Source organism: Panthera onca, chromosome F1 (genome assembly GCF_046562875.1).
Source record: "Panthera onca isolate mPanOnc1 chromosome F1, mPanOnc1 haplotype 2, whole genome shotgun sequence".
Lineage (NCBI taxonomy): Eukaryota > Metazoa > Chordata > Mammalia > Carnivora > Felidae > Panthera > Panthera onca.
The window spans coordinates 59,123,394-59,145,895 of record NC_138355.1 but is presented as its reverse complement, the minus strand read 5'-3'; the positions used below and the strand labels follow the sequence as shown (position 1 = coordinate 59,145,895).

The following is a 22,502-nucleotide window of genomic DNA, read 5'->3' as shown; positions in this document are numbered from 1 at the left end:
GTTGAAGGTTAGACAAAATATCAGAAAGGAAAAATGCACAATACCAGGCACAAAACAGACACTCAAGAAACATTTACTGGGCCATATGTTTATTCAGACTCTCACCTTTAACATCTAATCATCTGGTGGTATAATAGTGATGATGCAGCTCCTTAACTGGGAGTCAGATCAAATTTACTTTAGCCTTTTATTCTATTTAAAATTTGTGTTAAGTGTCTCCCATGTCCAAAAAACTGTGTTAGATTCTGAGTGAAGGAAATGGATGGAAAGATGAAAGAAGCATGGTGCCCACAGTCAAAGGGCCTTCTGACAGGGCAGGGAAGTCAAATGGGTCAACAGAACCAAAGATCAAGATTGGTGTGCTAGGAGAGCAGGAATGCTCACATTGAGCTGAATTTGGGATATGCCAGACTCCTGGTTTCAAACCTGAACTTTGGAGTTACTGATACATGTGATTCCAGAAGAGTAGATTGATGGTCCATCGGGGACCTGCAGATTATAGCACCAAACACAGTTCATGTGTGTTCACATGAAGGCAATGCTGCCTCCCATAATTTTTGCAATTAAAAAAATATATATTGCTGTTTCCACTCCTTCTCTTCCATTCTCTGACTGACAGAGAAAGATGGGGGTTAAGCACAAAAGCCTTAGCAGCAACTCCACGTCCGGGACCAGGGAGGAAGAGACAACTCTTAGATCGGAAAACTAAGAAGGCATATTCTTTGCAATAATTTGATCTGATGAATAAGCCTGCAGTGTGAATGACATATAGTGTATAAGCCACAGTGATATTAAAGGATAAGCCAAAAACAATTAGAGCTAATGTTGAATCTGTCTCACTGTGTGCCAGGGACTGTGCTAAATTCTCTACGTGCATCGATGCATTTCTCATTTTTCAGCAATCTTTAGACATAAGAACGATTATTTTTCCGTTAAGGAGGAGATGAAGTACTGAGAGGTAAGTTTCCCAAGGGAACATACAGAACAGATGGCTGAACTGAGAGTCTGACTCAGCATTTTCTGACACCAAAATCCATTCTCTTAACCACTTTCCTGTGTTGTCGTTATGTTCCCCGGCGGGGTCAAGGAATGCCCACTCACGGAAATATGAAAATCATGAAGATGAGTTTCACTTAACTTCACTTTTTTCTCAAGATTTTGCCATCATTTCCTTCCCCCACCCCCCACCCCCCACTCCATAATTCATAACTTGGCCTTTGCTTTTAGTCATTAGTGGATGTGAGTCACAAAATGTGCTTTGAAGTCTAAGCTTGTGTGAAGTGAGATAAGAGCAGACTCCGTCACCCTCAAAGCATTCCTGTTGTGTTTACTTTCTTCAGAGGGCTTGGTCTTTTGGTCTCTTTGCTCCTGCTTCCAAAACACATGAGTGCTTGCTTGTGACACGTCTTCCAACTCAAATCAGCTATCGGACCCTCAAGCATGGATTGGGGCCCTTTTAAGTTAAGATTCACAGCCTCCTGGACGCGTCAAGACCCCAGGTAGCCAGCAGGAAATGAGTGAATGAAAACTGCTGGGTTTACCTTTCAGCATGCCCCTCCCCCCCGCCCCCCCAAAGGAGTTGCCTTGAAAACAGACAAAAATAATTACTCCCTCCAAAGTGTAGCACTTTGATCTTCTCAACAGTGCACTGGGGGGACAATTTTTATCCCATTCTGAGATGAGGTAAGAGACTTGCAGAGTTTACGCCACCAGCAAACGGTAAAGCTGGGGCTCAAATTCTGGTGTTCTAACCCCAAATAGTATTTTTTCCCCATTGAGCCCACTATAACTACTGTTTAAAAAATCAATTTTGTTTGAGTCAAACTGGCAATGTAATTGGCTTAGTGTTAGCAGAGCAACTCAAGCAGATCAAATCTAAGGTTAGGTTTCCAAACCAAATCATTTATGATGATGATGATTTGTTGTTGTTGCTGTTATTGTTGTTTGGCTTCTGATTACTTGTCTACATGGCACACAACGAATGGGACTAACTGGATTCTAACAAGCTAAGGTAGAATTCCTGTATTTTGAGATGGATAATTTATTTTATTTTATTTTATTTTTTTATTTTTTTTTTAAAGTTTATGTATTTTTGAGGGAGAGACAACATGAGCCGGGTAGGGGCAGAGAGAGTGGGGGAGAGAAGATCAGAAGCGAGCTCCACACTGAGACAGAGAGCCCAACATGGGGCTTGAACCCACAAACTGCAAGATCTCGACCTGAGCTGAAGTTGGACACTTAACTGACTGAGCCACACAGGCGCCCCTGAGATGAATATTTTAAACAGACATACCGGAAGTTGTAAGTTCACGGGATCTTGCCTGTCAACATTATCACCTCTACTCTTATCCTAGTGGCTCTGTGTATTGCTTAGGTTATACCAGCTACCAGCTACCGTTATAGAACCGCCATATTCCAGGTGAATCAACATATGGTAAACCTAAAACTAATATAACACTGTATGTTAATTGTACTGGAATTAAAATGAAAAACTGGAAAAAGAGAAAGAACAACCACACTCCAGAAATCTCAGTGGCTTAACAAAATAGAAATTTACTTTTCATTCATATAAAATCAAAAATGGATATTCCTGATCAAGTGTCCTCCAGTTGGAAGGAGGGACTCAGGCTCCTTCCATCTCATGTTCTACCACCTTCAATACATGACTAAAGTCACCACTGAACAGAAAAGAGCATGAGGGGGGTGCCTTGGTGGCTCAGTTGGTTAGGTGCCTGACTTCCGCTCACGATCCCACAGTTTGTGAGTTCAAGCCCTGCGCTGGGCTCTGTGCTGACAGCTTGGAGCCTGGAGCCTACTTTAGATTCTGCCTCTCTCTCTCTCTATCTCTCTCTGTGTCTCTGCCCCTCCCCTGCTTGTGCTCTCTCTCTCTCTCAAAAATAAATACATAAATATAAAAAAAGAAAAAAGGAAAGGAAGGAAGGAAGGAAGGAAGGAGCATGAGGAATCTTGTGTGTGCTTTGGCGGGGGCCGGGGGGGTGTTTATGGGCCATAACTAAAAGTAGTATACATCAGAACTCAGTCACACAGAAAAAGCAGTCAAGCTATATCCTCAGAAAGAGGAAGAAACAGATTTGGTGGTCAGGCAGTGGAGTCTGCTAAATACTCCCATTGTTCAAGACCTATTTGGAATTCCTACTTTAAAATTATTTTCAAAACCAGTTATTGAGCCTATGAGAAAAATAAGGGGTCTTTATTATATATACATCTTTTGGGGTGTATGTGAACAAAATTTCATTTCCAGCTTGTCAGCTCATGTGTTCCTCCGGCTCTATATTCATCGGGTTCTCTAGACAAACAGAACCAATAGGATCTGTCTCCTATATTCCATATATATGGAGAGATATTTATAATATATATATATCATATATATACATGTGATTTTGAATGTGTATATGTGTATATATGTGTGTGTGTAAATACATGTAGAGACAAAGAAAATGAGAGAGAGACACACACACACAGAGAGAGAGGGATATATTACAAGGAATTGGCTGATGTCATTAAGGAGCTGACAGTCCTAAGATCTGCAGCTGGCAGCTGAAGGCCTAGCGGCATTGCTGCTACGGTCTCAGCCCCAGTCCAGAGGCTTAACCACTAAGAAAGTCAATGTTGTTCTAGTCCCAGTGCAACAGAGTCAAGATCCAGGAAGAACTGACGTTTCTATTCAAGTCCAAAGAAAGAAAAACAAACAAGCAAACAAACAAGCAAAAAACAAAAACAAGCCCCAGCCTGAAGGCAGTCAGGCAAAAGGAATTCTCTTTTACTCAAGACTCTTTATTCTGTGCAGGCTTCCAACTGATTGGATGAGGCCCATTCACATTAGAGAAGTCAATCTGCTCGATCTGGTTTGCTCAGTCTACATACTCAAATGTTAATCTCATCTGGATACACCCCGGCAAACACACCCAAAATAATATTTGACCATCAGGTACCTCGGGGCCTATTCAAGTTGACACATAGAATTACCTATTACAGCGTCCCAAAACTTTTATCTACTTACAAAGTTTATTTTTTTACAAGATAAATATTTGCCAGAGCTAAAGAATCCAAAGAATGCAATGCACTTGCTGAAATCAATTTGCAAAGAGATTTTCCAAGTTTTCCAACCCTGTACTCTCAAGGTCTAAGCTGAAGATGGCAACGTTCATGTGTCTGCGTCTATATGTGTGTATGACTGCTGTGAATTCAGTTCCATGTGTAGAGCTCATTGTCTTCTAGAAAGTACCAGTAATAGTGGGGACTCTCAGAGTGCCCAAAGATTAAGTTACTCTTCATGTATGAAGATCATCGGACCTAATCTGGAAATGGGAGGAAGATACCACCAACAGTCTTGGGTTAAGTAAAAAAAACCACTGTATAAACAAAGTGGAATCAGGGTAGTTTCGTGGTGGTGGTGATGTTGAAGGTAAGAGCTTATTATTACCAAGAATATATGGTCACCGCAACTATGGGTTCTTCTCAACTGAGGAATCAGCCCTGTATTTCTTTTCTATCCTGACGGCATCTGTTGCAAAGCCCAACATACAGTCAATAAACTTCTATGTCTAAACTTTGGGTTTTCCAACAAATCTCTAATGCACTGAAGAGCGCACTCTTCGCTGTGCCGTTATTCTGCATAACCGAGCCGTGTGCGCTGGTTAAGACAAGCACAGTTACTGTAGTGTTTCGCATCAGCAATTGTGGCCTCGACAATAATTTTGGGAAGTCTCTGCAGGTACCACCCACTTTCATAGCCAAACATCTTTTTGAGATAAATGGAGAGGCTTGGGAAAGAGGCATCTTTAACTATCCTATTTCATCAGGGTATCTCTTTTCTTTCTTTTTTTTTTTTTTTTTAACGTTTATTTATTTTTGTGAGAGACAGCGAGTGAGCAGGGGAGGGGCAGAGAAAGAGAGGGAGATACAGAATCCGAAACAGGCTCCAGGCTTTGAGCTGTTAGCACAGACCCTGATGCGGGGCTTGAACTCATGAAACACGAGATCATGACCTGAGCTGAAGTCGGACGTTTAACTGACTGAGCCACCCAGGTGCCCCTTTTCTAACCTCTGCATAACTTCTTGCCTCAGGCTAATGGCCTATGAGAACAGCACTTTATAAATTTTTTGATCCCAATTAAGAATCACTGTATAGAGGCCTGTTCTTCGGGGCTCCTGGGTGGCTCAGTCGGTTGGGCGTCCGACATTGGCTCAGGTCATGATCTCACTGCTCGTGGGTTCCGGCCCCACGTCGGGCTCTGTGCTGACAGCTCAGAGCCTGGAGCCTGCTTCAGATTATGTGTCTCCCTCCCCCTTTGCCCTTCCCCCACTCAGGCTGTCTCTCTCTCTCAAAAATAAATAAATGTTAAAAAAAAATTTTTAAGGATCATTGTATACCTCAGGAGAGAGGGAGCATATTTGTATCTAGAGCTCTGGATGGTTTGTCTCCTTACCTGTGATACATGGCAAAGTCTATCTATCACCTGGCATTGTCTGTCCTCTAACATTTTTTTCTTTTGTAATCTCTCCCTACAAGGCATGTGTCTCACATCTTCATGTCAGAAATCCCGCTCCTTCTCCGTTCTGAATTTACTGAGCCAGAGTCCATGTAAGAACAAACTGCGGTCCCCTCAGTGACACGGCACAAGACAGCCTTGTAGGTTGTGGGATATGCCGAACCAGTGAGTAATGTCTGGGAACTCTTTGGCTGACTTCCTCCTGTTCAAGGACAATTTTGCATTCTCCCAAGTGCTCAGAACGTTTCTCCTTTAGGAACAACATCTGACACTAGGATTTCTGAAACCTGAGGTACTGTGGCAAGCCAAGGCTCTTCCCGATAGGAAAAATGCTTAACCGACTGAGCCACCCAGGCACCGGATAGGGAAAAGTGAAAGTCAGTTTGGCTCCTCCTTCTTCTAACTGGTTCATTGTGTCGTGAGCTCCTATGGACTAGCCTTTACTTCCCCTAGAGGTCTGTGTAGATGGTCTGGCACCTCAGAGCAGTGCCTGGTGCCTTCATGGCAATCCAGGGTCTGGTCCCTTTCCTACGCTCCGCAGCTGTCACTTAGTGATGGCTTCTTGGATTTCTGCCTCACTTACTTTCACTACATAATTTAGAATTTAATTACATAGACTTTACATTTTTGGACTCTTGCTTCCCAATCTAAACTGCTAATTTGCTAAAGATGTGGGCTCTGTTTTGTGCTTCTTTTGAGTCTCACTCAAAGCACCTACTATCCTGTCTGAATAACTTAGCAGTCACTCACTAAATAGGTGCCATGATGATGAAGTCATACTAATTGCTTCTGATGACATACCAGGTCTTACACATTCAAATGAGTGCTTTCCTTGGCAAGTCGGCCACCTGGGGAGGCTACCCACATATGCCGATGATGTTATCAATTCTCAAAATAATATTTCAATACCTCTCTCTGTTTGCATGTGTGTCAGAATGCGACATTTAATGTCAGACATTCAGCACCTACTCTAATGCAAGATACTGTTTTCGGTGGGCACCGCGAAGATTAAAACACAGTTTCTGCTCACAGTTTGCAGTCTTCTGTAGAAGATACGAAGTCTTCTGTAGAAGGCTGTAGATGGTGATGATGCAAGGCAAAATGGGTCATGTCCTATAAATGAGGCACAAAGGATCACTGAGGACCAAAAAGACAAGACCAGGTCATTTAGAGCTGAGGCTCCCCAAAAGCTGTACACCCTTATTCTATCACTGGTTCGGCCTTAGCAACCAAAAGCTACTTGGGATTAAGCGTGGGGAATAAACTAAGTGAATACATGGGATAATACCATCTTCTAAAATGGAAGTAGAGCAATAAATCATACCCATAAGAAATGGTCTTAAAGGCCACTTTCTTCAGAAGAAAATGATGGCCAAATGAGCCAAACAATTATCAAAAGATGTTTTTTTGCCTGGCATCTAACTCTTGACCATTCAGCTCTATGCCCCAACTGTACCTCCATTTCCATAAATAGCATAGACCAGATCCAAGGTTTCCAATGCAACTATGAAAATACGCAGAGGTTATGGACCTTCCTGTGAGATTTCACTTTGAATGAACACATGGCAATGGAATAATAGTTGAGAATTCCTGGACTTTATAACTGCTGAGTACCCTTCGAGCTCACACATTCTGTGCTCTGCACATAGATGAGGAGAAGCCATCAATGCCATTGGGTGACAGAAGACAGTCAGTTGCCAGATGCGAATCATCTGTCCCATGTCCAAAAAGTCCTGGCTAACCTGCATAACCCCTGGCAGAGCCCTGCTTCTCTGTCACCATCTCGCCTATCACCCTATTTTATTTCCCTCAGAGTATTTATGACTCTTAAATTATTTATTTGCTTACCTTTGAGTTGTGTGCTTTTCCCACTAGAATGAAAGATGATCCATGAAAACAAAGAACTTGACTCTCTTGTTTATGGCCCTATCTGGGGTGACTAAATCACTGTCAGGTACATAGCAAACATTTGATACATCTTCGTGGAAAACCAATGAGTGAATGAGTGAATGAATCAATTGATCAGTGAATTCTCTTCTGTGGATAAGGATTTAGGGGGCAGGCCTCAGGAAGATAACATAATGTGAATTCAGTAAAGGTATAGCTGAGTACCATCTATGCTTTGGCATTTGGGAGGCACTGAGAATACAGAGTGGAAGGACCTATCTTTGGTGAGCTCACAGTCTATTTAGGGAAACAAAGCAGGACTGCATGGAACACTACATATAGGAGAAAAATGACAAAACAAGATAGTATGTCGAGTAAGATCTCAGAGATCTCACCAGCAAATGGTGGATTGTGAAGCAGGAAACCACATAATGTGTTAGGCATTCAGAGGAAAGGCAGAAATTCCTGTGAGCTGAAATGACCTAGAAGATCTTCAAAGAGGAGAAAAACAACAAGTGAAAATACAAGGATGTGAATCAGGGGGTATCCCAGGCAAAGATGCCTGAGGGGAAAGAGCAAGGGACAATCTGATTGCATAGAAGGGGCATCAAATAATATGTTCAGATATCTTTCTCATTTATCTTCCAGCAAAATCCTGAAAGGAGACTATTATCTCTATTCTATGGATGAATCAGCTTGCCCGGATTCCCAAACCGTGGTGATGGAGCCAGGATTTGTGCCCAGATCAGTCTGATTTCCAGGACCCTGCTTCTCCACTGATGGGGAAAAGTCTCTGATCTGTGGAAAGGGGAGGTATCTGTAGGAGAATGGTAAAAAATGAAGATGAAGTTAATCTGTTGTTAGAATATGTTAAGGACCTCGGATGGTACTATGTACCATAAGACAAGTGAAGATATTAAAAATTCTTACCCAGGGGAGTGATTCTTTGAAAGTATTCATTTAGGAAATTGAATCTGCATAGATTGAAAAAAGAGAAAGAAGGAGATCATGTAACAATTATCATAACATTTCTGAGCTGAGATAAATGGAAATGAACGAAGAAGGAACAGGAATAATGGTAGTTTAAAAATGGGAGAATTATTGGATTATTGTAGGGCAAAGTCAGGAGGAAGATGCAGCCTTAATATTGCTGTCCATTGTCCCCTGGTGTGCCCATGTCCTTTTTTGTTGTATCTGTGGTGCCTGTTTCTGATTAGAGTCCCTATTCTCAACACACACATTCACATCACACACACACACACACACACACACACACACACACACACACGGTCCTCTCTTTGCTTTTGATAATCTGTATTTTGTAGTTTTTTTTCTCCAAAACAAATATGAATTATTGTGAAATAAAAAAGGAAATTTAGGGGGCGCCTGGGTGGCTCAACCAGTTAAGTGTCTGACTCTTGGTTTTGGCTCAGGTCATAATCTCACGGCTTCGTGGGTTCATGCCCCACATCAGGCTCTGCTCTGGCAGTACGGAACCTGCTCGAGATTCTCTCTCTTTCCTCTTCTGCCCCTCCCCAATTCATGCTTTCTCTCTCTCAAAATAAATAAACAAACTTAAAGTTTTTTTCAATAACAAAAAAAGAAAATTTAAAAGGGAGAATTAGTTACTGGCCACTTTTCGCAAGTAATAAAAAGTGAAGAGGCATTTACAAGATATTAAGAATAGAAAATGAAAGAGAGTTAAACTGTATATCTGAGAAAGAGAGAGAGTTCTATCAGATAAAAAAGGAAGGGTTCAGAGAACTTTTTGGAGAGTTATAAAACTTTAAGGAATTCTACTGAACAGGGTTCTGTTATCTTGCCTAGGAAGTAACTGAAGTTATGATAGACATTCATGTAGGAATTAGAGCTGATACAAGCACCTGCTTTCTCCCACATCTCTGAAATACTCTTAAGATTGAGAGACATAATGCATGTAAAACTGCTTTAGATTCTTTTTGTAGAAATATTTATTGAAGCGCCTTTGAAAAGAAAGGAACCTGGTCTAAATGGAATAAAAACAAGCTTGCGTTTTTTCCTCACAACTTTCCTACATATTCTGGCATCATTTTCATTCCATATAGTTCTGATTTCTGGACATCTGGGAGGTTAGAAAGGCCAGCTATACTCACTCGTCTGTTTATACATCGGACATAATCTTCACCATTCTGCACCATAATCGTGTGTTTTTATGCCTGTTTCCCTAGAATACTGCAAAGATTAGAGAAGAGAATGTGTGTGTTTATTTTTGTGTCTCTAATGCCTTGAATAAGTAAGATGCTCAATCAATGAGGTTAATGAGCGAATAGATTTATGTAACATAAATTATGCTGAGAGATTTCATCACTTGAGAATTAATAATGTTGAATTACTCTTGGAAAGGCCACTCATTTTGGCTTCTTGTATAACAACTGGTAAAATGTGAATGTTCTTGAAAGGAATTAAAAAACATTTAAATATCTAAAAGATAATTTCCACCGCTGGCTCATTCTCAGGGAAATTAGAACATTTTAGGATAAAGAGTATCAAAGGTTCACAATATCCCTTTTCTTTCTTATTTTATAAATCTCTTTTCCACCTACTCATGGGCATCAGGTGACTGTTTTGTTTTTAAAATGTTAAAACAGGAAAGGGAAATTTTATGTTAATAATAATCATTATATTCACAGGATAACTGTGAATTCATACTTCTTCATGTTAGGTACTCTGAAAGATAAAAGATAATTCACATGTGATTATATTCATATATATACTAGAGGATAAAGGTATAGATGTATATAAAACTATATCGTCTATCCGTCTATCTGGTATCATATATCTACATATAGTTTCATATGTATGTATTTTTTTTTTTTACCAGATACTGATTTATCTTGATTATGTATACAATAACATTATATAATTTAAATGACACTTTGAATTGAAGTAAATGAAAAATTTGGGGAAAATGGTAAGTAATGACATCTTTTTCCGTTTGGCCACTTGGGACCACTGATACGTTTTGCACATGTAGCCCCAGTCTTCATGTTTTCCCATCCGCGTTTAGTCCAGCTCAAGAAGGAGCAACACCCTGCCGTGGGAAGGGAGCCAACCTTGCAGTCAGATGTTCCTGGGCTTGAATTGCCCCGGCTCCACCGCTGAGAGGGCGAGAGTCCTTGGACAAATCACTTCACCTTTCCGATTCTCGCGCTCGCCATGTGTCCGATGCGGATGAGACACCGCCCACATCTTCACACGTGTCGCCTATCAAGCCCGCAGTAAATCCTAGTATGCAGGCTCTCACTTCCTCACCCCTAAATCTCTTTCAACGATATACAGAAATCCCTTTGAATCCATTGCTTCATATCATGTTGAAAAAACCAAACCCCAGAACCTTCCCTTATAGTTGCCCAAACCATACGTAGGCAATAATGCCTAGAACATACTACTAAGATGTAAGAACCAATCACAACGTTTGCTCATACCGGTAGGTTGAATCTCAAGTTGGCTGCCTCCAGCTGGCTATCTGTTGAAACACTTTATGCTTTTATAAGGGTGAATCCAGAGTGCACTGAGTAATGCATAATAAAATTAGTTTGGGGAGAAAGGAACCAAGTTTAAAAGAAAAAAAAAAAAAAAAAGAGAGGGGACAGATAAGCACAGTAAAATAATCTCCAATGACTTCATTGTGAAGTAATGACTTTTACCAAATAACTGCATTGTAGTTTTATCTTTCCAACCAAGATTGTGTTAATGCTCTAAAATTAAATCTCTTGTGAAAGTTATCTGGAATTTCTCAACAAGTTTTTAAAGGGGTTTTATTTTTTCATTGGAGGTCATGCCTCAAGAATTTGTAGGAATTCCGCCTGGAAAGTAATAATCAGTGGAAACTGGCAGTCAAAGCTAATTTATATTACTCTTCCAGATAAAAATTCCTTCCGTCTTAGACCTGCATTTCAAAAAAGATTATTATCACTCTGGAGAGAATACATCAGTGTAGAAAAAAGAGAAGAATGACCTCAAGGGTGTCTTTGCTGCCTCTGTGCAACTCCAGGTCTGCTTCTTTTTAAAACTCCCTTTTGAATCCTCTCCTCTGAAATGTGTTGAGGCGATTCAAAGCAAGAGTCTGTCAGAGGTATGCTCGAGGAGCACTCTCGAAATGATGTTCCCTAATGTGCCTGCTGTGGGAGTTCATGACACGTCTTGGGTGGTGGGGAAAGGGAGGACAGAGGGAAGATGGGGGAGACAGACGTTCAGCAACATGACCAAGAGGAGGGAGGTGCTTTTTACATGGCGGTATATTCTCATTCCCTTAGTAGCTAGAGGGATTGGTTTTTCCCAATCAGACTCTTCTTCCTTCTTTTAGCTGTGTTGGTGTTTTCATACATATGACACGTTTCATGAGGGAGCGTGCTTAATGGAAAAGCCTTCGCTCTTTTTAATGGCAGACCTAAATCCAAACCTCAGGTCCTTCGCTTACTACCTCCTCCGCTTACAAGTTATTTAAACTTTCTGAGCCTAAGTCTCCATACCTATAAAATTCATAGAATATTTAGGAATTGACTAGATGTCATATGTAAATCACTCAGCTTGGCATTTGGTCAGTACCAAAGAAAAATTTGTCGGAAGAACAAATGAGCAAATGAATATTAGTTCCTTCTACCTTTTCCACCCCATCCACAGAGTTTGGGATGTTAACCCAATGTGGATAACCTGGAGTCTATTCAACAATCTGATCAATGAAGTACAAAAACACTACCACTCACTTTGGTGATTCTGGAAATTGAAGTCATCAGATATTTTTGAATCAATACCAACTAAAATCCACAAAAGAGATATGCCAAATCAGGAATTCACCGACTGAGCTACCCAGGCGCCCCTACCAAATCATGAATTATATGACTAGAGTAAGCATTCAGAAGCCCTAACCATGTCTCAAGCCTAGGAGGCTGAAAAGAACTTTTAAAGGCCATTTTTTTATTCATAGTATTTCAGTCTGAGATACTTCCAAAAACATACATGGCATCAAACTCCAAAGGCCTGCCTTTCCTATCACCCAGATATGTGTAATGAATGGGTCAGACCTACCCACCTTCCAGCATTCAACAGGCCAAAATTGAACAGAGGAAGCATTCCATTTACTAAGAATTCAATCACTCTTATTGAAATATTTCAGCAGTTGAACTGAAACTTGCTAGCATCGTAAATACAGTTTGTACAATTCCAAAAAGCATATATTTGGGACAAGGCCATTGTTAATCCTATGTGGTTTTTCAGTGGGTAGGTAATTCTTTAACAGTAGAAACAGAAGACAGATTTGCTTCCAATTGTGAGCTCATTCCTAAGGTCACAACTGAAAGCTGAAAGAGAAACAGAGTCCAAAATAAACATCAGTTTGGACTATAAAGCATTTCTCTCTGAGGGTGCCCAGGTTTATATGAAGGAATTCCACCTCAAACAAGGAGAAATTTAACTCACTTTTCCCAGTTATTAGTGGGCATGTCTAGTGTCTGCCTGTTCACCCTGATCCATTCTCTAACCTCCAATCCATTTTCTTAAGACCCTGGCTTAAGAACCACGTGAACCCAGAGTTCTTCTAACTCTGTGCACTTTGGTTGCTCTAGAAGGGTAAAAAATAAGGTTATAAACTATCTGTAGGAACAGTCACTAACATGGTTGGCCAGAAAAGCTCAGTAAGAATGCCAAAAAGTTTAATTTGTTGTAACCTATGATTTCTTAGTAAATATTAACTAATGTTAGAAGTATGCATGGATTTACTTCCCTAGGCTGTTTGAGCCTTTTAACTCATAATTTTTTAAAACAAAGCAAAAAAAAAATTAAATAACCTTTGAAAGTGACTCATAAAAGAAGGGTGTTTGGTTTGTGTCCCTCACCTCCTCCAAGCTACCCATCTTCAGAGTGATGTTTTTTTTTTTTCATGAGCTTGTCCCTTTCACTTATGTGCCTGGTTGATGGATAATTCCCTCTGCAGGTGCCTCTAGAATCCTGAGTGCTTAACCCTTTGGTTAAGTAACCAACCGTGCACCAAGGCAGTCACTTTCATTACCCTTTACTTGGGTTATGACTGCCAACTGGGTGCCCAGTCATGCTAAGACTGAAGACTTTACCCGTGTGTAGTCTCCCAGGAGCTCTTCACAGAATCATGACTGGGACGTGAGCCAGAAACCTACATGTTCCCTGGCCACAAAAGGCATCTTCCTGGCCCAAGCTACTGAAGCTCAGCTGATCTGCAAACAGCTCAGTAGACTCAGTAGACTGAGTTCTTAAAAATTATTATTTCTTTATGATTACTTATTCATGTATTTTCAGAATGCCAGATGCCACTCTCCTTGTATCTCAAAGACACAGAACTACTTTAGAATTTGGCAAATTCTAAATGCATGTATGCATTATTTATCCTATATTGATTTCACCAACTATATGCCAGTTGGAGAAATGAGGGCAAGGGCACACTAAAAAAGAGGCAAAAGCAATTTTAAAGGCAAGAAAGGCTACCTGATATGGTGCAGAAAATGAATAAGTCAGTGAGGCTGGAGCTCAGCATCCATTCACTGGAGAAAAAGGGTATCACTGGGGACTAGAAAGCTGGGGAATTGTGGGGGCAGTCCTCAGAAGACCCATTGCAATGATCTTCCAAATACCATGGGTTTTGGACTTGATTCTGAAAGCCAGAAGAGAACGAAAAGAATCACCTGATGAGATTTGTAACGTGAAATGATAGTGCAGTTTGGGAAATAACTAAGGGATAGACCAAGGACAAAGAAGCAGGCAGTGGGGAGGCCCTGAGTTAAGGCAGTGAAGACAAGGTGAAGAGAATGGAACTTAAAATGACCACATGACACATCTCTTTGGGGACAGACATATTTTCTGATAATGAATGTTGATTAAACCAGAGGATCTCAGAGCTGGGAGGTTGTAACTCTCCTTTAAATACTGAATTTATAACTGTATCTCTCTTTGCTAATGCATGACCTCAAAGCTAAATCCAGATCGTATCAAATCAAACAAATTCACAACGATGTTGTCGTGTGGGAGATGTAGGAGGGAGTGTAAAAATAGAAAGACACCATCTCTGCCCTCAGAGATTTCATAAACTAGTTCAATGATTCTGAGTGGTTACGTGCTGTGAATAATTGTGAAGTGAGCCATAATTAAAAACTTTTAAAGGGCAATGTAAGGCAGCATATGTAAATGTCTAGTAGTCGTGGTGATAAATGTTATAATGATAATTAACATTTTTTGAGCTCTTTCTTTGATTCACTCATTTAATGGATTATCTCATATAATCTTTAGGAAAAAAGAAAATGTACTATTTTCTTCACTCTTGTGAAATAAGCTAAGGGCATGGGTAAGTTAAGAAACTTACTTGCAGGGGCACCTGGGTGGCTCAATCAGCTGAGTATTGGAATCGTGATTACAGCTCAGGTCAGGATCCCAGGGTTGTGGGATCGAACCCGTGCTGTGCATGGAGCCTGCTTAGGATTCTCTCTCTCCCTCACCCTCTGCCTGTCTCCCCTGCCCTCTCTCTCTCTCTCTCTCTAAAATTAAAAAAAAGGAGAAGAAGAAGAAGAAGAAGAAGAAGAAGAAGAAGAAGAAGAAGAAGAAAAGAAGAAGAAGAAGAAGAAGAAGAAGAAGAAGAAGAAGAAAAGAAGAAGAAGAAGAAGGGGAGGAGGAGGAGGAGGAGGAGAAGAAGAAGAAGAAGAAGAAGAAGAAAAGAAAGCAACTCACCTGCAACCACACAGCTGTAAATGAAAGGGCCAGTGTGAACACAGTTTTGTGACAGACACTGTTGCGTGCTGGCCAGACTTTCTTTCAGGACCAAAGAAGGCACTCATTTCCCCTAAAGCAGGGATCTCCGGGCCTTGTCCTTGGCTGAAAGGAGCTGCCTCACCTAAGGTGTAGCTGGGCTGGGGTGGGGGTGAGGTATAAGATTGCCTAAATTGGAAAACTCTGAAAAAGTCATCCCAGACTCAGAGCTTCCAGAAGGATTGGCTGAAGCCTCTGTAGCAACTGCATTGCAGTTCAACTTCTCCCTCTGTACAGTATTACTTTCTCTCCTCCCTCAAAGGTACTGATCCTAAGAACAGTTCAGTAAACCTCCTTGTGTTGTGAGAACCTGCACTGCGAGAAAGCTTGACTCCAATGCCTGTGTGCTTAAGTACCAAGCCACGGAGTAGAGGAGTTATCACAAAGAATCTCCACCAGATGTGAAGGAAGGGTAGATTTTGAAAGACAAGAATTAGGTGCTTCAGGCACAAGGAATAATGGGAAAAAAGAAAGCGTACCTGAAAAACAATGACTACATCAGTCTGACAAGAATAGGGGTCCCTGTTGTTATTAGAGGTAAGTAATGGAGGGCTATGCTCAGGCTGCTTCTCGGACACTGTAGTCAGGAGCTTCTTTCTTGTTCTCTTCTTGATGAAGAGCAGGGGACTGATATGATGTCAATGCTATTTTAAGAAAATGAACCAGGCATCTGTGGACAGATGCAACAGAACGAGAACCAGACACGAGTGACATTTTATGCTAAAAATCCATAAGGGCTCTTGGCTAACTGGATACGGGGAGTCAGGAAAGAGTAGAAGTCATGGAGATTTGGAGTCTGGGTGAAAGGGAGAAAAGCAGATTTCCTTCTAGAGAAATGTTGCACGTTTGCCCTCTTTAGGACATCTTCACGGTGGAGTTAATACGGATGTGACTGGCTGAGTTGGAGGATGTCTTCCTCTTATCAAACTTCATCAAAATTCTTCTCTTTCATGAAATGTTACTTCATTAACCTTCTCCAGCAAACTCTCCATTTTGATGGTGGTTGAAAAAAAGAAGACATTGAGAAAATAGTTGAGCTGCTTAGGGGTTAATCTGCAGCTTGGATATTTTCCCAAGAATCAGTGCCACAGAGCACGCTGCTCTGTGATGGGCAAGGGATATCTGAAGACTGAACGAGCTCGGAAGACACGACAGAAAAGTCGGACCTCCATAGTGCAAGACAAGTTTTTATCCTTTTGTCCGAGGGCGAAATCTCTGCTTTAACCTTAGGTTTTTCTTAACTGCAGATGCCATATTTGCAATGCAATCTTCTTCAATAGGTACTAATTCTGATATACAGAGTATTAAGGTGCCTAAGCTGTTAGTTTCTCTGTATGCACGAGTCTAGTGGCTCAGTCATGATCAGTTACTAATCACGTGCTGAAATCAAGTAGGACAGACTTTATACAAAAACGCTGTTTTGTGTTTTGTGATCAGCCTTCCAAAGACAAGCTCTTTCTGGCTTTCAGCCATAGGAAACAAGATGTTTCACTTCAATGTGAATTCCTGATTCCATATTTAAATAAAATAACAAAACATGTGACTGATGGGGAAAACAATGACTCCAATGATATGATCGCACTAAATTGCAGAACTTGGGGAAGGGAGAAAGATGGGGGCGGGGGGGAGAGACTATATTTTCAACTGTGAACCAGAGTGTAATGATTAAAATTGTTGAGTTTGGATAACAGAATTGTTTTATTCCAACCTCTTTTATGTAATATCAGAATCAAGCCATTGTTGGTGGACCCTATACCTTCCTATTTTTGTTCTCCTCCACCTCCTCTGTTTTTTGTTTTTTTTTTTTTTTCCTTTTCAACTTTTGACCAGAAATGTCAAAACTCTGTGGAGAACAGCTGTTCTCATTTCTGGCTCTTCTGCTGAGGGAATGCTCAGAATCTCCTAAAAAAGCTCATCTCCTATGGGCTGTTCCACCCTAGATGCAAACTAGATGACTGATATTTTTTTTTAGTCTGACAAAGTGATGGTCAGAGGCAATGGGCCTACATACCCTCATCAGTGAATTTATAACATAAAAATTATTTGGGCCCAGAGCTCCAAAGTGGCAGAACTCTCAAGAAGTCTCCATGCCCGGGGCCTCTGGGATATTAACAAGACATTAACAATTCAGGCCTTTTGGGTGAAGTCAGAGAAAACCAGATGACTCTTACCCCAAGAAGCCTCCTCTGAAACCCCATCTGCCAGTCTAGGTCAAACATCGGGTGCCCAGGAAGCTTTTCTGTCAGCATGCAACTATAAAATAAGTATTTTTATAATACCTTCCTTATGTAATCCCAACCCCCCAGTAGATGAAGAGAGAGGATGTGCCTCATTCAGCATTGTAGTCACCGTGTCTGGCCGTGTATAGCACACTTCAAGGGCTCACTGAATCTCCTAAAGATGTAGTTTTTAAATTGATCTGGATACAGCTAGAAGAGAGAAGGTGCGAAAGAAATGGCATGCTGGGGAATTGAAGAGTGTAGAGGGGCCTGGTTTGAATTTCTGTCTTGGGACTATGAGAAAACAGTGCCCTACAGGCTCCCAGAGCACCAGCAGGGGAGGGTAGAGACAGTGCCCAAAGTGCCCGTTGCTCAGACAGACAGACAGAATGCTCAGCTCTTCCTAAACCATTTTACTGGTTTTCAAGTAGTGTGGGGGAGGACTCAGCAATTCCTACTTGCTCCCAATGGGGCATGTGTCACTGTTGAGAATCTGGGACCACCATAAGGGAAAACCATGGCTAGTGGAGAAGTCTTCCATGGTGGAAGGCTAGGACAGACTACCTGGATGGGGGAACCAAAATAAAGTCACACCAAGACCTCAGGAGGCCAACACTGCCAGGAGAGGTGAAGAAGTCAGCGAGGAGGAAACTGGACCCTAATTAGCTCAAATGTGGGGATCAGGAACCAGCAGCAGAAGATGGTATCAGGAGAGACAAGGGCATTGCTATGGTACCACAGGAGCAAGAGGCCAGTTCCGGAGCTCACGCAGGCCTTCAGCGCACACCCAGGCACCTTCTTACATGGAGCAAGGACAGTGGCAAGAAAGGTGTTCATAAGAATCTGGGATGTGTAAACTATTTCAGTGATTGTATTAACTACAACCAGTCTTGAGAAAACAAAATCAAGCAAACTTGTTTTGGGGGAAAGCTTTATTCTCCAACGCCGTACCAGTGGGTGGAGATTTTTAATGACAATGAGAGCATTTTGTCACAAAATCAGGAAGCTGCATTTCCCCGGCACATATAAATGGAATGGGAGGAGATTTGTAACCCTGCAACAGGTATGTTTAATTTATAATCTAAGTATATAAAAGAAAAAGACTTGGCTTCAGTTGGAACCTAATTGGAGCGCTAAGAGGCTAAGGGAGAACTCTTATCTTTGAGTGGGGGTACAGTGATAGCGTCATCATCTTTACCTCCAGTCTCACCAAGGATCAGGAGACCTGGTGAAGCCTGAATATTAGGGAAGGAGTGGGTTAATGCGTAACCCATAAAACATAATAAACATTCTTACTATTCCGATAGGAGAATCATTAGGGAAGTCAGATGTTAAATGTTCCCCACAGTACAATGTGGAGAATATTGAGAGTTGGCACTTACCTCCACATATTTGTATGCTTTTTTGCTTCTTTCATCTCCAGATAATACAAACAAATAAACCAAAATGAGTACCCAGAAGACTCAAATCCTAAATGGCAATATCTGGATTAGAGATCATTTGGTCTTGTGTTACATAAGGGACTGAGAATTTATCCAATATGTAAAGATTATTTAAGTATTTTCCTTTCTCTTTTTTTTTGATACCATATATCATTGTATTAAATAATATATTAAATACAATTATCTGACACTTACTATATGCCAGTACTGTTTTGGGCATTTTATACAAGTTACTTAGTTGGTCAACAGCTGCATGAAGTAGGTGCTATTAATTCCCCAGATTATAGATAAGATAACAAAAAAAAAAAAAAGGATATCAAGCAGCTTGACTTTATAGCCAGTAAGTAATGGATGTGGAATTTGATGTCATGTTTTCTACTATAGACTGTGTGCTTAACTCCTGTACCATATTGCCCCGTGGCTAGAGCAATCCAACAAAACTTTGTCAGTACCTACCACGTGCAAGGTGCCTTGAAGAATACAAAAACAACTCACACAGCTATGGTTAGAGGTAAGATGCAAACTCTAGAAGCAAACACTCTAGAAGGAGAAACAAAATGTATGTACAAATCACATGGTACAAGAGAGCCACAGAATGTTCAATTCTTCTCCTCCCCCTTCTTCCTCCTCCTCCTCCTCTCCCTCTCCCCACTTCGTCTCCTCCTCCTCTTCCTCCTCCTCTTTCTTCTCCTTCTCCTTCTTCCCCTTCTTCCTCTTCTTCTCCTTCTTCTTCTCCTTCTTCCCCTCCTTCCCCTTCTTCCCCTCCTTCCCCCTTCCCCTCCTTCCCCTCCTCCTTCTCCTCCTCCTCCGTCTTCTTCTTCTTCTTCTTCTTCTTCTTCTTCTTCTTCTTCTTCTTCTTCTCCTTCTCCTCCTCCTCCTCTCCTCTTCCTCCTCCCCCTCCTCCTTATTCTTCCCCTTCTTCCCCTTCTCCTTCTTCCTCTTCTTCTTCTCCTTCTTCTTCTCCTCCCCTCCTCCTCCTCCTCCTCCTTCTTCTTCTCCTCCTCCTCCTCCTCTCCTCTTCCTCCTCCTCCTCCTTCTTCTTCCCCTTCTTCTCTTCCTCCTCCTCCTCCTCCTTCTTCTTCCCCTTCTCCTTCTTCTTCTTCTTCTTCTTCTTCTTCTTCTTCTTCTTCTTCTTCTTCTTCTTCTTCTGGCATGAGAACCAAGGCACCACACCTGAGTATTTTGACAAGTTCTAGCAAGAAAACAAAGTGACCTGTGACTTCTCCTTGCTAGATGTCTCTCAAGCATCTGGCATCAGCGAGCAGAGCCAAGCTCACCAGCAGCTCCCCCTGAACCTCAGAGTCCGTGGGCATGGAGGATTTGGGATCAGCAGCGTTGGCCCCAAGATGCTATTTCTCATTCCATTAAAGAAGAGTTGATGAATACACATATTCCTCCAAAGTGAAACCGGGTGGCCAAGTGATTTCAGTATCAGAGAGATTCACTTGGCTTTAAACCCAAGTTTGGTCACTTAATCGTGTCATCTTGGGAAAGTTTATTTAACTCTTCTGAACCACAGATTCTTCATTTGTAAAATGAATGGGACATGAGCTATTGTGGGAATTAAGGAAAACAATGCCCTTGAAAGATCTTGACAACACCAAGAACTTGAGAGAAAGAAAAACAGCTAAAACAGAATGTGAATGAGGACTGAGTGCTTCCTCCTCGAACTAAAGACTCTTCACTCAACACAAGCCTTCTCTCTGACCACTCCTACATTCTGTGGCCTATTGGCTTATAGGTATAGACTTTTTTTTCTGCACCTGATGCATTATTTTCTGGAGCTAGCTTCTTTGCCCCGTTTTCTCCATTAATCTGCAAAATCCTTAAGCACAAGGACTGTGCATTCTACTTCTTTTATTTTCTCTTCCCAACGTACCTAATAAAAACTCTCCCCACAGAGCCTGCCTTCTGTGATAAGAATACAGATACGTGGCACTTGGTAATTCTCAGCACTACACCCTGCGCTTTACAATTTACAGATTAATTTCACGCGTATCGCCTTATTTAATCTCGCCACACCTCTCGTGGCGTTTCTTGCTTCTCAAATCACGGTGACTGGGCGGTGCACAGATTCAGTTATGATCGGGTTTCAGCATTAAGCATGGACTCTGATACTTATCGATTTTTCTCGGTCACCGCCTTCTTGTCTCTAGCTTTGTGCCCTCCGAAATGGATCTCACTTTCACACCCCCGGGCCCTGTACCTCCCCAAGAGGGTTCAAACAGCCAAAGAAAACAAAGAGTAGCGTGTGCCAATGGTCTCGCGCCCTCTCTCCCTCCAAGGAAAACGGCCTACGTTTATCAGCCAGACTCTTTAAGGCATTAACATTTTCTCACCAACGCAAGCAAAATGATTTAAATGAGGGTGTGCGTAATGGCATTTTATAACGAATGCAGTATTTTAAAGGCGTACGTTGATTTCAAAGCTTAATTTTACTAAAATTCTCACAAATCAAAGTGAATGTGATTTTAAAATTTTTATCTGGCAGCCATCTGCACTGGCATCTGCTTAGCATGGGGTAGCAATGTAAATAATTCTGAAAAACGATTCTGTAGACCAGTTAGCTCTCTGCTCAACCAGTTACATTATTTACAGACAGGGGAGACTGGAAGGCGTGAGAAGCGGGTGCTTATTATTCCTCCTCATCTTTATCCCTGCGTCCAGGAGAAGAGAGGATTACTGGTGTTCTCGGGTACAAAACTGAGGCCAATAGCCCGTCTCCAGAAGTTCCGAAGTCAGACATCTGAGCCTTACACACCAGAGAGCAAAATGAACAAGTGGATACAGTGTGTTTTTCTCTCATTTTGTGTCCCTCCTTACCAACTCCTAACTTCCATTCTTTTGCAGGTTCATTCAGCAAAGCAGGTGAATGTGGGAAAGGCGGAAGGAACCCACTACAGAGAAGTATCCCAAAGCAGGGGGAGGAGGGCCGTGGAAATGTGGATGGAGAGCCAGAACTACCACACATAGGACAGGCAAGGCTTTGTGGAGCAAAAGACAGGAGGTGTTTTCCTGGAGCTGCATGTGCCTGAGCAGGCAAAGGAGTGGATGCTTTTCTGCATTCATGATGGAGCTTCACTTCTTGGTGGATTCTGACCAATGAGCTGAGGTGCCAGTGTCCCAGGTCTGTGTAGTATGACGTCTGGGGGCTTTGTTTTCACTCGGGGAAGAGAGAAACTCCTCAGGTTCAGAGCATTGTGCAGAAGGAAGCTGCAAAGTCCAGACAGAAGGCATTTTAAGCAAAAACACCTTTGATGTTTTCTCTTAGCCACCGTGAGGGACCCTAGCATAAGCCACGGATATGGAACTGATTGTTTACATGTCATATGAACAAAGAGAGTGTGTTGCTTGTTTTGAAAGTTTACCCAGAGTTCGGCTCTGATCAGAGTTGAGATTCAGCTGGCATTAGCTTGTGAAGATATTAGAATATGTCCTTGCCTGTTGGTATATAGCTCCTGCTTCTAGCTCCTCAAATGATTTCCAGGGCTTAGGATTCCCCAGTTTGTCACTTCAGGTGAGGCCACTAGCTACAGGTCTCATACACCAGGCCCCCTTCCCTGCTCCCTGGGGCAGGAGACAGCACCTCTGGGAGTTGTACAGACACCCCAGTGGGCAAACCCCCGGTGGACACG

The 22,502-nt window shown here is 41.8% G+C and overlaps 1 long non-coding RNA gene across 1 annotated transcript in view; it reads left to right on the top strand.

Moving 5' to 3' along the window:
- LOC132686533 (uncharacterized) overlaps positions 1-9,878 on the top strand; it is a 53,205-nt gene extending 43,327 nt beyond the window's left edge. Inside the window, exons 3-4 of the long non-coding RNA XR_009613739.3 lie at positions 5,534-5,678; positions 8,049-9,878. This is a non-coding gene — a long non-coding RNA (uncharacterized LOC132686533). The remainder of the gene's footprint in view (positions 1-5,533; positions 5,679-8,048) is intronic.
- Positions 9,879-22,502: the final 12,624 nt, after the last annotated feature.